The following is a 12,854-nucleotide window of genomic DNA, read 5'->3' as shown; positions in this document are numbered from 1 at the left end:
GACCTTTTATTGACTTTTTCTGATACATTTATATAGTCATTAAATATGTGCACCTGGCCTGAGTCTACTACAATATCTTTGCAAGAACAAAAAGCTTAAAATGAGTACAGTTCTAAAAGCAAAATAACTACTTCAATGAAAAACCCAAATAAATCAAACAAATATCCTTCAGTCAGTGTCTCAACTCTTCAAACAGCAGCTATGGACAAGTATGTCGCACAAAGTATGCAATTTTAAATAAAATAACATGAAATAAATAATTTGTAAATGTACTGAAAACTACTAAACAAAAGAACAAATATCAATACACCAGGGGTTCTCAAACAGGGGTCCATGGACTAATTGCAAGGGGTCCGTGAAATAAAAAAGTGTAATGAATGTAGTCAGTACCACAAGGTTTCCAGTAAGTTTACATATAATATAGAGAGGTGGAGGTCCCTGAGGACCGCTCAAAACCTTGCCTGCCTTGCCTCAAAATATGCAGGGGTTCCAGTACCCCAAAAAGGTTGAGAACCACTGCTATACACACTACTGAACAAAAGAACCGAGCATATGTTTGCGGGGTTCCTCAACAACACATCAGTTGCCACTTTCGCAATGCCCTCGCCTTGTTCGCGACACCCTGTATAGCCAATAAACTCCTTGTGAGACATGGTCATGGTCAACATAACGCAGACAGACATTCTCCTGTCTAGCACCAGAGACATCTGAGTACCATCAACAATTAATGAAAATTGTACAACGGAAGAGACCTAATCTCAGCTGCAATGCCTCGAATGACTATTGGCCATGATGTTCAGAATTTCATATCTGTGCTTTGGGCCTGTGTAATTGTGGTACGCTCTGTTAACCACTTCAGTAAAATGGTCATCCTCTTCTGCCTAAGTTTCAAAAATGGTATAAATTCCCACTGTCATCCGTGTGGCCTCTAAAGGCTTGTCCCTGTCTTACTACATGCCGCACCGAACTAACAATTTTCATCAAGCAACCTTGCGTCCTGCTGTTTACCCCCACGCGCTGGATAACTGACACTGATTGGATTTAGCTGGTGTGCTGTTACAATTACAAAGTGGCGGTGGGTTTGGCAGTTTTGATGTGCTGTGAATTTTCAATGGCTTTTCTCCAGTTCCTAAATCCTGCACTAATGAAAGCAGCATCTGCTCTTTGGCCAAAAGATGCTGGCTTGAAAACCCTTGGCTACAGTGAAAAACACATACACTCCTCTTATTGATGATGGATTAATAAGGTAGCCAGGGAAATCGCGAAACCCCACTCTCTGATAACCGTTCAAACACTCTGTTGGGCAAGAGTTTGCGCGTTCGTATAAGATTGTGTGGTGTGGGCTGATATCGCGTTTTGTGCCACTCACTGTGGTAAACTGACAATGCGAGTGTGCCACTGTTCCCCTCAACTGGGCTGCTGGCAACCAAGGAGTGACCATCTTGGTTCCTGCTCTGTGGCTCTGTGACTCATCTGTCCTCTGAAGTCTCTTCTCCCGGCTCTTTTCCCCGTTCTACCGCACTCCGCAACTGACTCAGCAGTCTGTCTCCTAGAAAATAAATAAGGTAGTTTGCCTACTATCTTCCTAACTACCTCTGACCCAAAACTACCACATTAAACTTAACGCAATACCTAGCTCACAATACCAATGCCGAACATAGTTTAGTCTACCAGTGTTTAGAGTAGTGGCGATAAATCCATGGCCATTTTCCAATTGATGTCCCTAATTATTACCAAGGTTAAAAAAAATTGAGAACCTTGTATAATGGTTGCAAATCAAAGACAAAGGACCATACCATTAAATTTAAGCCTGGAGAGCGTCCCTGTCTACTGCACATATATTGTCCTCAAGCGAGTATGTCCTTTCCTCCAGCATTCTGCTGTCTTGTGTTGCGCGCATTTCTGTGGCTGTTATTTGTTCTGCTTGGGCCTAAGTACGAGGGCATTGTGTATAACATTCCTCGTCAGAATTGAGTCATTTCAGACTTTCTTCTAGACACATTTACTCAACTTATGCTGATCAAGAGTATATAGAACTGATATCTAGGCCGAGTTCTTACTAGCTTTGGTTTCGTAGCTGTACATAATACTCTCGTACCTGTCCGTGGTTCTTCTTACTTTTTTCTCAGCCATTTTTTCTACGCTTGGCTGAGCTGGCCGCTTTTTGCTCTATGGATTGACTGGATTAACCTCACGTCAGTTACGTACATGTCCCTTTCGGACAGTAGATACGAACCCTCTATTACCTTGCCAGCTAAAGAACTGGCAGTGGATCAAACCATTGTGAGGCAAAGGGCGGGGGGGGTCGCAATCTTTTGAAACTTAAAAACGCGCTATTAAGTGTCTATAATCAGCACAAGCGCTTTCATTGCGTATTATTAATATTATTGAAATTACATAGTTATGTTTACAGTGATATATTGGGGGGGACAAATCATATTTTTCCCAAGATGGGGGGGTCGTGTCCCCCCCCGTCCCCCCTGGGATTTCCGCCTATGCCGTGGATGCAACGGTTCTGTAATTATGGGCTCTTAGAGTAGCTATCAGAATCGTATTTCTCAGAGATCCAGATTTGTGTAGCAGAACATTAAATTGCTATGTTTTATTCACAAACCGTTGATGTCACATTGTCACTCATAGCAATAAAAATGCTAAGTTCTTTATTAAACAGCCACTACAAACTTTAGCCACATCTAGCTAAAATCAATGGAAGTGATTAAGAAATTTGTTCGTAAAAAGCCAACCCAAATAATTAAGTTATTTCCGGTTGATTTGACAATAATTGCTTAGAAAACTGTGCAGCTGCCCCCATCTCTTCCATTGATTTCTAGTTAGCAAAGGCTGAAGTTTGCAGAGGCTGTGGACAAATGAAACTTTACTTAACTAGGCAAATCTGTTAAGAATTCTGGATTTGAACCAGGTACTGCGGTAATGCCTCTTGTACTGAGTTGCAGTGTCTTAGAACACTGCGCCACTCGGTAGCCCAAACAAACAATGGATTAACATTATTTTGACAAAATACTGGACTTGCCCATTAACTTAACTATTTGTTTTTTCACTGAAAATGAATTTCCTTATGTTGACTTGCCATCTTATGTCACGGGCGTGATATGGACCCTGGCCAGCCACAGGTGAAATCAACATCTTTGGCAGAGGGTGACACTGATTTTGAAGTCGCAGGCAGGGCTACCTCATCACAGACCATGAGCCCGACTCATGTCGACTCATGTCCGCTACATTCATCTGCCCTTTGACATCCTCTCCCATGAGTGACAGTCTCACAGTTGGGCGGAACTCTCACGGGCCGGATCTGAACCCTGGTTACCAATGGTAAAAACCAACGTCTTGACCAATAGACCAAGAGGAAGTCACAGACAGGCCTATCTCATCACCTTACCATAAGCTTGACTCATGTCCGCTACATATACGTACATGGATGAAAAGTACAACAGAGTCCTGTAAAACAGTACAGTGTTTTACCCATTTTACTTACCTTTGGTCTTTCTCTTTCTGTAGCTAGTCTTTTTCTTTAGTCAGGGTGTTGTGACTGGTCTGTAACTGGCCTTTTATGACCAAAAGGTTAACGTTATAAAAAATACAGTATGTAACTATACCACTGATGATAAAGAATGTTTTAGAGAGTGAAAGCATACTAAACCTACAGTAGACACACCGGCTATTATCCCGAGCAGTAGGAGAACACACAGCCCCAAGACACCTATAACACAGTATCATTTAAAAACATCAGAATGCAGCATTTTACAATTATTTGATAACATTGTGTATAAGGATAATTTTACACATAATTTATCACATATATTTAGGAATATTTGGGGCGGGGTACTTAAAATATATATGTTTTACACAGTTTTTATTATTTATATTTTAAGGCATTTCAGTGTTATGTCACTTACACTGGCACATTGGTTCATAGTTATATTTCACATTAGGGTTTTGCTATACTTTCATACATCACATTAGCGGAGGAACATGTTTTTATGCATTGTTCAGCTTTTACTAAACTAGGTAAATAATCGCCGCCTTATATTGCACATTCTTGTGTGTGTGTGTGTGTGTGTGTGTGTGTGTGTGGTGTCGTGTTGTGGTGTTGTGTGTGTGTGTGTGTGTGTGTGTGCTGTTGTGTGGTGTGTGTGTGTGTGTGTGTTGTGTGTGTGTGTGTGGTGTGTATCAGTGGGGTCAGTGCCGTTTAAAATGAGGGAGGACAATGAAAAAAAATCTTGAGCATGCCTTATTTGTATTAAGCAGATTGGATGATCTGTCATTCCTATTCCATTCACCACATTAAGACAAGCGGATAAGTTTAGGCTACTACATGAATACAGTGGGGTCAAAAAAGTATTTTAGTCACGCGCACCAATTGTGGCAAGTTCTCCCACTTAAAAGATGAGAAGAGGACTTGTAATTTTCATCATACGGTTCACTGTGGCCAACCCCCCGTTTTAAATGGGACCCCAACAAGAGGGAAACATACAACCCCCCCGAAAAAAAAAAAATCACAGGCCATGAAAAAAACTATAAAAAAAAAAATAAAAATAAATTAAAACGAAATATATTATTATAAAATTAAAAATTTATATATTAAATTATGTTGTTTTTTTTTTTTTTGTTTTTTTTTTTTTTTTTTTTTTTTTTTTGTTTTTGGTTTTTTTTTTTTTTTTGTTTGTGTGTTTTTTGTTGTGTGTTTTTTTGGTTTGTGTGTGTTGTTGTGTGTGGGTGGCGGGGTGGGGGGCGCGGGGGGAAACAATCAGAAAATCAATGTATAGGTTTAAATTAATTTTATTTGCATTAATGGTGGAAAATAGTATTGATCACTACAATAACAAGCAAAGATTTTCTGCCTCTCATAGACCTGGTAACTTCTTCTTTAGAGGCTCTCTGTTCTCCACTCGTTACCTGTATTAATGGCACCTGTTGAGCTATTTATCAGTATAAAGGACACTGTCCACAACCTCAAACAGTCACACTCCACAAACTCCAACTATGCGCCAAGACCAAAGAGCTGTCAAAGGACACCAGAAACAAAATTTTAGACCTGCACCAGGCTGGGAAGACTGAAATCTGCAATAGGTAAGCAGCTTGGTTTGAGAATGCACTGTGGGAAGCAATTATAATTTAAGAAAATGGAAGACCGTCAAGACCACTGCATAATCTCCTTCGATCTGGGGCTCCACAAGCAAGATCTTCACCCGTGGGGTCAAAATGATCACAAGAACGGTGAGCAAAAATCCAGAACCACAACGGCGGGACTAGTGAATGACTGCAGAGAGCTGGACCAAAGTAACAAGCCTACCATACATAACACACTACGCCGCCAGGGACTCAAATCCTGCAGATTGGGAGAATGTCAATATGGTCAGATGAAACAAAATATAACTTTTTTCGGTAAAAACTCAACTCGTCGTGTTTGGAGGAAAGAATGCTGAGTTGCATCCAAGGAACACAATACACCAGAATGAATGGGGCCATGTATCTTGAGATTTTGAGTGAAAACCTCCTTCATCAGCAAGGGCATTGAAGATGAAATGTAGGCTGGTCTTTCACAGCATGACAATGATCTTAACACCCCGACCGGCAACGAAGCGATGGTTCGAAGAAGCATTTCAAGTCTGGAGTGGCCCTAGCCCAGTCTCCAGATCATCAACCCCATAGAAACATCTTTTGGAAGGGAGTCTGAAAGTCCCGATGTGCCCGCAAGCAGCCCCAAATCAATATGCGCTAGAGGACATCTGCCATGGCTAGGAATGCCTGCCAAATAAGCAAACAGTGGTAGTAAAAGCTTGTTTGGAAACTAGAAAACGTTTGACTCTGTCAATTGTTGCCACAAAAGATAAACAAAGATATGAGAAACTTTTGTTATTGACCAAATACTTAGTTTCCACCAACTTTCAAATAAATTCATAGAATCTACAATGTTATTATTCGGGATTATTTTCCCCCTCATTTTGTCGTCAATAGTTGAAGTGTACTATGATGAAAATAAAGGGCCTCTCTCATCTTTCTAAGTGGGAGAATTGCACAATTGGGCTGACTAAAATACTTTTTCCCCACTGTACATACTACTCCTAATTCTCCCTATACCCATCATGAGGTTGCTACAACCTAGCCTTAATGAAGCACTTTTACAAACAGCGGAGTGTGGCGTGGGTAAAATCACTGGAAGTAAAAAAAATACATATTATAACCTACTGCTATGTATGTGATACTGCGGTTGTTTGCTCTATAACCGTCAATTCATATGCATTGCGACCGTGATTATAGCCTAAAGGCCAGACAATAAAAAGCACCAGTGGCAGAATAAATTCAAACACCAGCCTTTGTTTTATCACAAAACCGGATAGCAACCCTGTCAGTGAAGTCCACAAGCATATGCATGTCAGTAACAGATAACTTACATGACGCTACAGCCATGGTCAACAAGTTATGTTTCGAAGTTTCGGACTACTAACAATTTGATTTAGAAAACATAGAGTTACCCCTGCAGGTCCGCATAAGGAACAGGGCTGCTCTACTATTCCAGCACCATTTCAAATATCAACTTTAAATCATCAATCACCTTGCTTACGTCTAATACAGTGACAACTAAAAGATACAAAAACTATTAGGTCCAATCAACATAAGCTAAATATGATGTGGGCTGGTCCTGGTTCTAATTTTTGTTCAAGTAGAAAACATGTTGACTCACCCTACTGTAGAGAAACGCCATCCTCCTCTCTTTCATGTTGATGAATGGTCTATCACTCTGTCCATAGCAGTTAAAGCTTTTATTTTTTGTTGTCTAGGCTACCTGGCTAATGCTTGCTTGATAGCCTAACTTCCATTTCACGGGCAACGTTATCTAGTTAACATTAGCTTTCTACAGCATAGCTACATATTGAAGTTCTATCCTCTCAGGCCAGGGGACAACAATGTATGAATTGATTGGTGGATCAAATCGCCGTTATAATCATCGGCCAGTACGACGAATTAAGTAAAACCACAAGTTCAAATCCCTATCTCATCCATGGCTAATTTAGGAAAGGGCCAAGTTCAGCTAGCTGGCTTTTTACTTTTACCATTTTTCTCTCCAATTGGTAGTAATGTTCATCTGTGTCCTTGTCCATCACTGCAACCAGCCATACGAGCACCTAGCGACTCCAGAGATGATCGAAGGTTGAGAGCCACGCGTCCTCCGAAAACCCTGCCAAGCCACACTGCTCGCTTAACCCGGAGCCAGTCGCATCAATGTGTTGGAAAGAACACCACCAGCTGCAACCGAAGTCAGCTTGCAGGAGCCCAAGTGCTGGGCCATTGGGTGCGACCTCGATGGGTCCTCCCAGTCACAGGGACCAGCATTGGACAGCCTGGGTAAACCTGGGTCTGTAGTGGACACCTCAAGCACTAAGCAAAATGCAGTGCCTTAGACGCTTTCACCATCGCGGAGACCACAGGCACAATTTTAAAAAATGTATTTTTTTTTGGTCAAGGGAGCCAATGAAATACATACACTGCAACTATTGTCCAACATCAGCTTAATAGACGCTACTACCGGTTACGTAACCCAGCTACAATCCATGCAGTAAGGTTCATAGTGTAGAGTCACGTAAGCAAGCTTTAGCACGACTACATTTGTAATCAAAGAACTTGGAAAAACAGAAAGAACAACATTGCACAGCTTACTGCTCAGCTCCAGGTGGATATGTTATTTACCACGTTTCGACCCCTTAGGTCTTCATTAGGCATCAATCCAGGTGGGGGAGGAAGGTTCTAATATATAGGGGGAAGTACTCAGTGACATACATCACTTCCTGAAACAGGAGGTAAAAAATGCATAACAAAGTTTCACAATATTAACATTCAACGTATCAAAATATATGATCGTGTCMATGTCACGATCGTCGTAACGTGGAAGAGAGGAGGACCAAGGCGCAGCGTGGTAATGAGAAGACGAAACGAACAACACTTTACACACTAAACAAAAACAACAAACCGACGAACGTGAAGCTATACAAACAATAAGTGCAGATACTGGCACCTTACACGTAGACATAGACAAACACCCACAAACTACCTAATGACTATGGCTGCCTAAATATGGCTCCCAATCAGAGACAACGATAGACAGCTGTCTCTAATTGAGAACCAATCTAGGCAAGCATAGACATACATACACCTGGACTAAACACTGCCCCATAAACATACAAAAAACCCTAGACAATACAAAACACATACATCCTCCATGTCACACCCTGGCCTAACTAAAATAATAAAGAAAACAAAGATAACTAAGGCCAGTACCCCCCCGACATCAATCCAGACCRATGTCAAGCTTGGATTCGCCATGCTTAAAGGGTTTCCCATGGTGCATGAACAATGAAGACATTCCCTGTGATGTGGATTAGAATTTATGGCCAAGACCGGCTTGGTGCAAATGAATGCATGCTAAACGTTATGTTTTATTTTCATTCATTTAATTTGTTTCATTTAATTTGTTACATTTGATTACAGACAGTACACCTTTTTTGCATGAATTATTGTAGAGGATGTCTTCATTGATCACACCTTTGATACCGCAAGCTCTGGACATTTACATCTGGATCTTGCAGCTAGCTAGCTGCTATCCGAGTGACTATTGGCTAACTGCGGTCCCGGAGCAAACATAAATTATTCCGGAGCTAGCCAGCTGAAGAGTTCCATCAGCCACTCCTGGGCTACAATCACCTATCCGGACCCGTTTTACTGCCGATGCGGAGCCCCACCGGGCCTTCACGACTGGACTACCGACGTTATCTGCCCGAGGGAGTTATCCGACTGGCCCCTCCGTCGCGACGTAACCTGAACGCCCATCTGTCTTATCGGCTGCTATCTGAATAGGTCTATCGGACAATTTTCTTGGGCCACTATAACTATAAATATTTTTCCAATTTGATTGGTCCCCTATACCACACGGAACCCCACTAATCTACCGACGGAAACGCACGAGGTGGCTAAAAACAGACCTCCATCCTCTGCCAGCTTGCTACCCATGGCCCAGCTAGCTGTCTGAATCGCCGTGTCCCCAACCAACCTCTACTCACTGGACCCTTATGATCACTTGGCTAAGCATGCCTCTCCTTAATGTCAATATGCCTTGTCCATTGCTTTTCTGGTTAGTGTTTATTGGCTTATTTGGCTTATTACCACCCCAAAGCCGTAAACACGGGCACCCTCATAGATATCATCCTAACCAACTTGCCCTCTAAATACACCTCTGCTGTTTTCAACCAAGATCTCAGCGATCACTGCCTCATTGCCTGCATCCATAATGGGTCACCGGTCAAACGACCTCCACTCATCACTGTAAAACGCTCCCTGAAACACTTCAGCGAGCAGGCCTTTCTAATCGACCTGGCCCGGGTATACTGGAAGGATATTGACCTCATCCCGTCAGAGGATGCCTGGTTATTTTTTTTAAATGCCTTCCTCACCATCTTAAATAAGCATGCCCCATTCAAATAAATTAGAACCATGAGCAGATATAGCCCATGGTTCTCTCCAGACCTGACTGCCCTTAACCAACACAAAAACATCCTGTGGCGTTCTGCATTGGCATCGAACAGCCCCCATGATATGCAACTTTTCAGGGAAGTTAGAAACCAATATACACAGGCAGTTAGAAAAGCCAAGGCTAGCTTTTTCAAGCAGAAATTTGCTTCCTGCAACACAAACTCAAAAAAGTTCTGGGACACTGTAAAGTCCATGGAGAATAAGAACACCTCCTCCCAGCTGCCCACTGCACTGAGGATAGGAAACTCTGTCACCACAGATAAATCCACTATAATTGAGAATTTCAATAAGTATTTTTCTACGGCTGGCCATGCTTTCCACCTGGCTAACCCTACCCCGTCAACAGCACTGCACCCCCCACAGCAACTCGCCCAAGCATTCCCCATTTCTCCTTCACCCAAATCCAGTCAGCTGATGTTCTGAAAGAGCTGCAAAATCTGGACCCCTACAAAATCCAAGGACCCAGGGCCTTTTAGGAACAGTCTGGACCTTTTGCCTTTTTGAAACTTTTTGTTCAATAAATTCTCTCATAATGATCTGCCGATAACTATTGTTGGCAACCCCTATTACTAGCCGCTGTTCAACCTCTTATCTTCCTTGTGTCTCTGAGAATCTCCTAAATAAAGATTGGAAAGCAGCTACGCGTCAATCCCCTTCTATCAAAAGGGGGGGAACACTTTGACCAAAACTGCGTACAGACCATATCTAATCTACCTGCCTCTAAGTCTTCGAAAGCCAAGTCCAACAAAACAGCCATAAAATATAGCCGACCATTCGAATCCCACGCACTTCTTCCGCTATGCTATCTGGTTTCCGAGCTGGTCATTGGTGACGCTCAGCCACGCGAATCCCCAACGTGACTTTCACATAACAGGATAGTCTTAATCCGCCATCGATAAAAGAAACGGGGATAACTGCTGCAGCCGAATATCTACATTTTGACCTGGCCAAGGCTTTCGACTCTTTGATCAATATCCACAAGACTCCTCATCGGCAGACTCGATAAGCTTGTGCTTCTGTCAAGTGATTTGCATCGCCTGCGTTCCACCCAACCTACTTCTACTGATAGAGTTCAGTTTGTCAAATCCGAGGGCCTGTTGTCCGGGCCTCTGGCAGTCTCTATGGGGTGCGCACAAGGGTTCAATTCTTGGGCCGACTCTCTTCTCTGTATACATCAATGATGTTGCTCTTGCTGCTGGGTGAGTCTTTGATCCACCTCTACGCAAGCGACACCATTCTGTATACTTTCTGGCCCTTTTTGGACACTGTGTTAAAACCCTCCAGACGAGCTTCAATGCCATACAACTCTCCTTCGTGGCCTCCAACTGGCTCTTAAACGCAAGTAAAACTAAATGCATGCTCTTCAACGATCGCTGCCTGCACCTGCCCCGCGTCAGCATCACTACTCTGGACGGTTCTGACTTAGAATATGTGGACAACTACAAATACTAGGTGTCTGGTTACACTGTAAACTCTCCTCCAGACTCACATCAAACATCTCCAATCCAAAGTTAAATCTAGAATTGGCTCCTATTGCGCAAAAAAAGGCATCCTTCACTCTGTTGCCAACATACCCTCGTAAAACTGACATCCTACAATCCTCGACTTGGCGATGTCATTTACAAAATAGCCTCCAATACCCTACTCAAAATTGATTGCATCCGTCTATCAAAGTGCCCTCCGTTTTGTCACCAAAGCCTCATATACTACCCACCACTGCAACCTGTATGCTCTCGTTGGCTGGCCTCGCTTCGTACTCGTCGCCAAACCCTGGTCCAGGTCATCTAGCAAGACGCCCTGCTAGGTAAAGTCCCCCCTTATCTCAGCTCGCTGGTTACCATAGCAGCACCCACCTGTAGCACGCGCTCCAGCAGGTATATCTCTCTGGTCACCCCCAAAGCCAATTCCTCTTCGGCCGCCTCTCCTTACAGTTCTCTGCTGCCAATGACTGGAACGAACTACAAAAATCTCTGAAACTGGAAACACTTATCTCCCTCACTATCTTTAAGCACCAGCTGTCAGAGCAGCTCGCAGATTACTGCACCTGTACATAGCCCATCTATAATTTAGCCCAAACAACTACCTCTTCCCCTACTGTATTTATTTTGCTCCTTTGCACCCCATTATTTCTACTTTGCACATTCTTCCACTGCAAATCTACCATGCCAGTGTTTTACTTGCTATATTGTATTTACTTCGCCACCATGGCCTTTTTTTGCCTTTACCTCCCTTATCTCACCTCATTTGCTCACATTGTATATAGACTTATTTTTCTACTGGATTATTGACTGTATGTTTGTTTTACTCCATGTGTAACTCTGTGTTGTATGTGTCGAACTGCTTTGCCTTATCTTTGCCAGGCCGCAATTGTAAATGAGAACTTGTTCTCAACTTGCCTACCTGGTTAAATAAAGGTGAAATAAATTAAAAAAGTTACACATTGGATAGATATTATGGCTATTATACATTTTACCGTAAATTTTTGGGATAATGTAAGTTTATTGCCTAATGTGAAAATGGTGTAATTTACAGTATTGTAGCATATTACATTCAGCACTTCTAAGGGTGATTAGAAATACCTATCTTGCATCGTTTGCTATTGGATTAACTGGTAGTTAAAACACCTCAATTGAAAAGATATCATTATGTTGTGTTTTGGTGATTACACCAATGTTATCATTACATTACACGATAAACTTGTATTTTGAATCAATGGTTGTGTGGTGAGAGATGTTTCAATGCATATGAATGCACAATGACACGTTTTGAATGAAAGACTGGCTGCGTTACAAGTGTGACCAGTTTGGAGTTGTGAAAATGTATCACATACAGTACCTGTGAAAATAGTACCAAAGCGATAGAAAAAATAAACTTGAATGTGTTTTCCAGTGGTGCTGGTTGAGCACATTTTTACAAAGTTAGTGCCACAAGTTTGAACTGTGTGTGTGCATGTGTCTGTGTGTGCGTGGGTGTGCATGCCTGTCTATCTGCTGTGCTTGTGTTCGTGTCTGTGGTTGATATGTGACAAAAACATTTCCTCATTGGCTTTCCCAACTGTCTGTTATATTGGTCAATTTTCTCGGGGGATAGAAGCATGAGCACACAAGCAGTTAATTAATTTTGCAAATAAATTAATAAAAAATCCTACAATGTGATTTTCTGGATTTTCTTTCTCATTTTGTCTGTCATAGTTGAAGTGTACCTATGATGAAAATTACAGGCCTCTCTCATCTTTYTAAGTGGGAGAACTTGCACAATTGGTGGCTGACTAAATACTTTTTTSCCCCACTGTACATACTACTCTAATTCTC

This window comes from Salvelinus sp. IW2-2015, linkage group LG27 (assembly GCF_002910315.2).
Source record: "Salvelinus sp. IW2-2015 linkage group LG27, ASM291031v2, whole genome shotgun sequence".
Taxonomy (NCBI): Eukaryota; Metazoa; Chordata; class Actinopteri; order Salmoniformes; family Salmonidae; genus Salvelinus; species Salvelinus sp. IW2-2015.
This window is presented reverse-complemented; position numbering follows the sequence as displayed.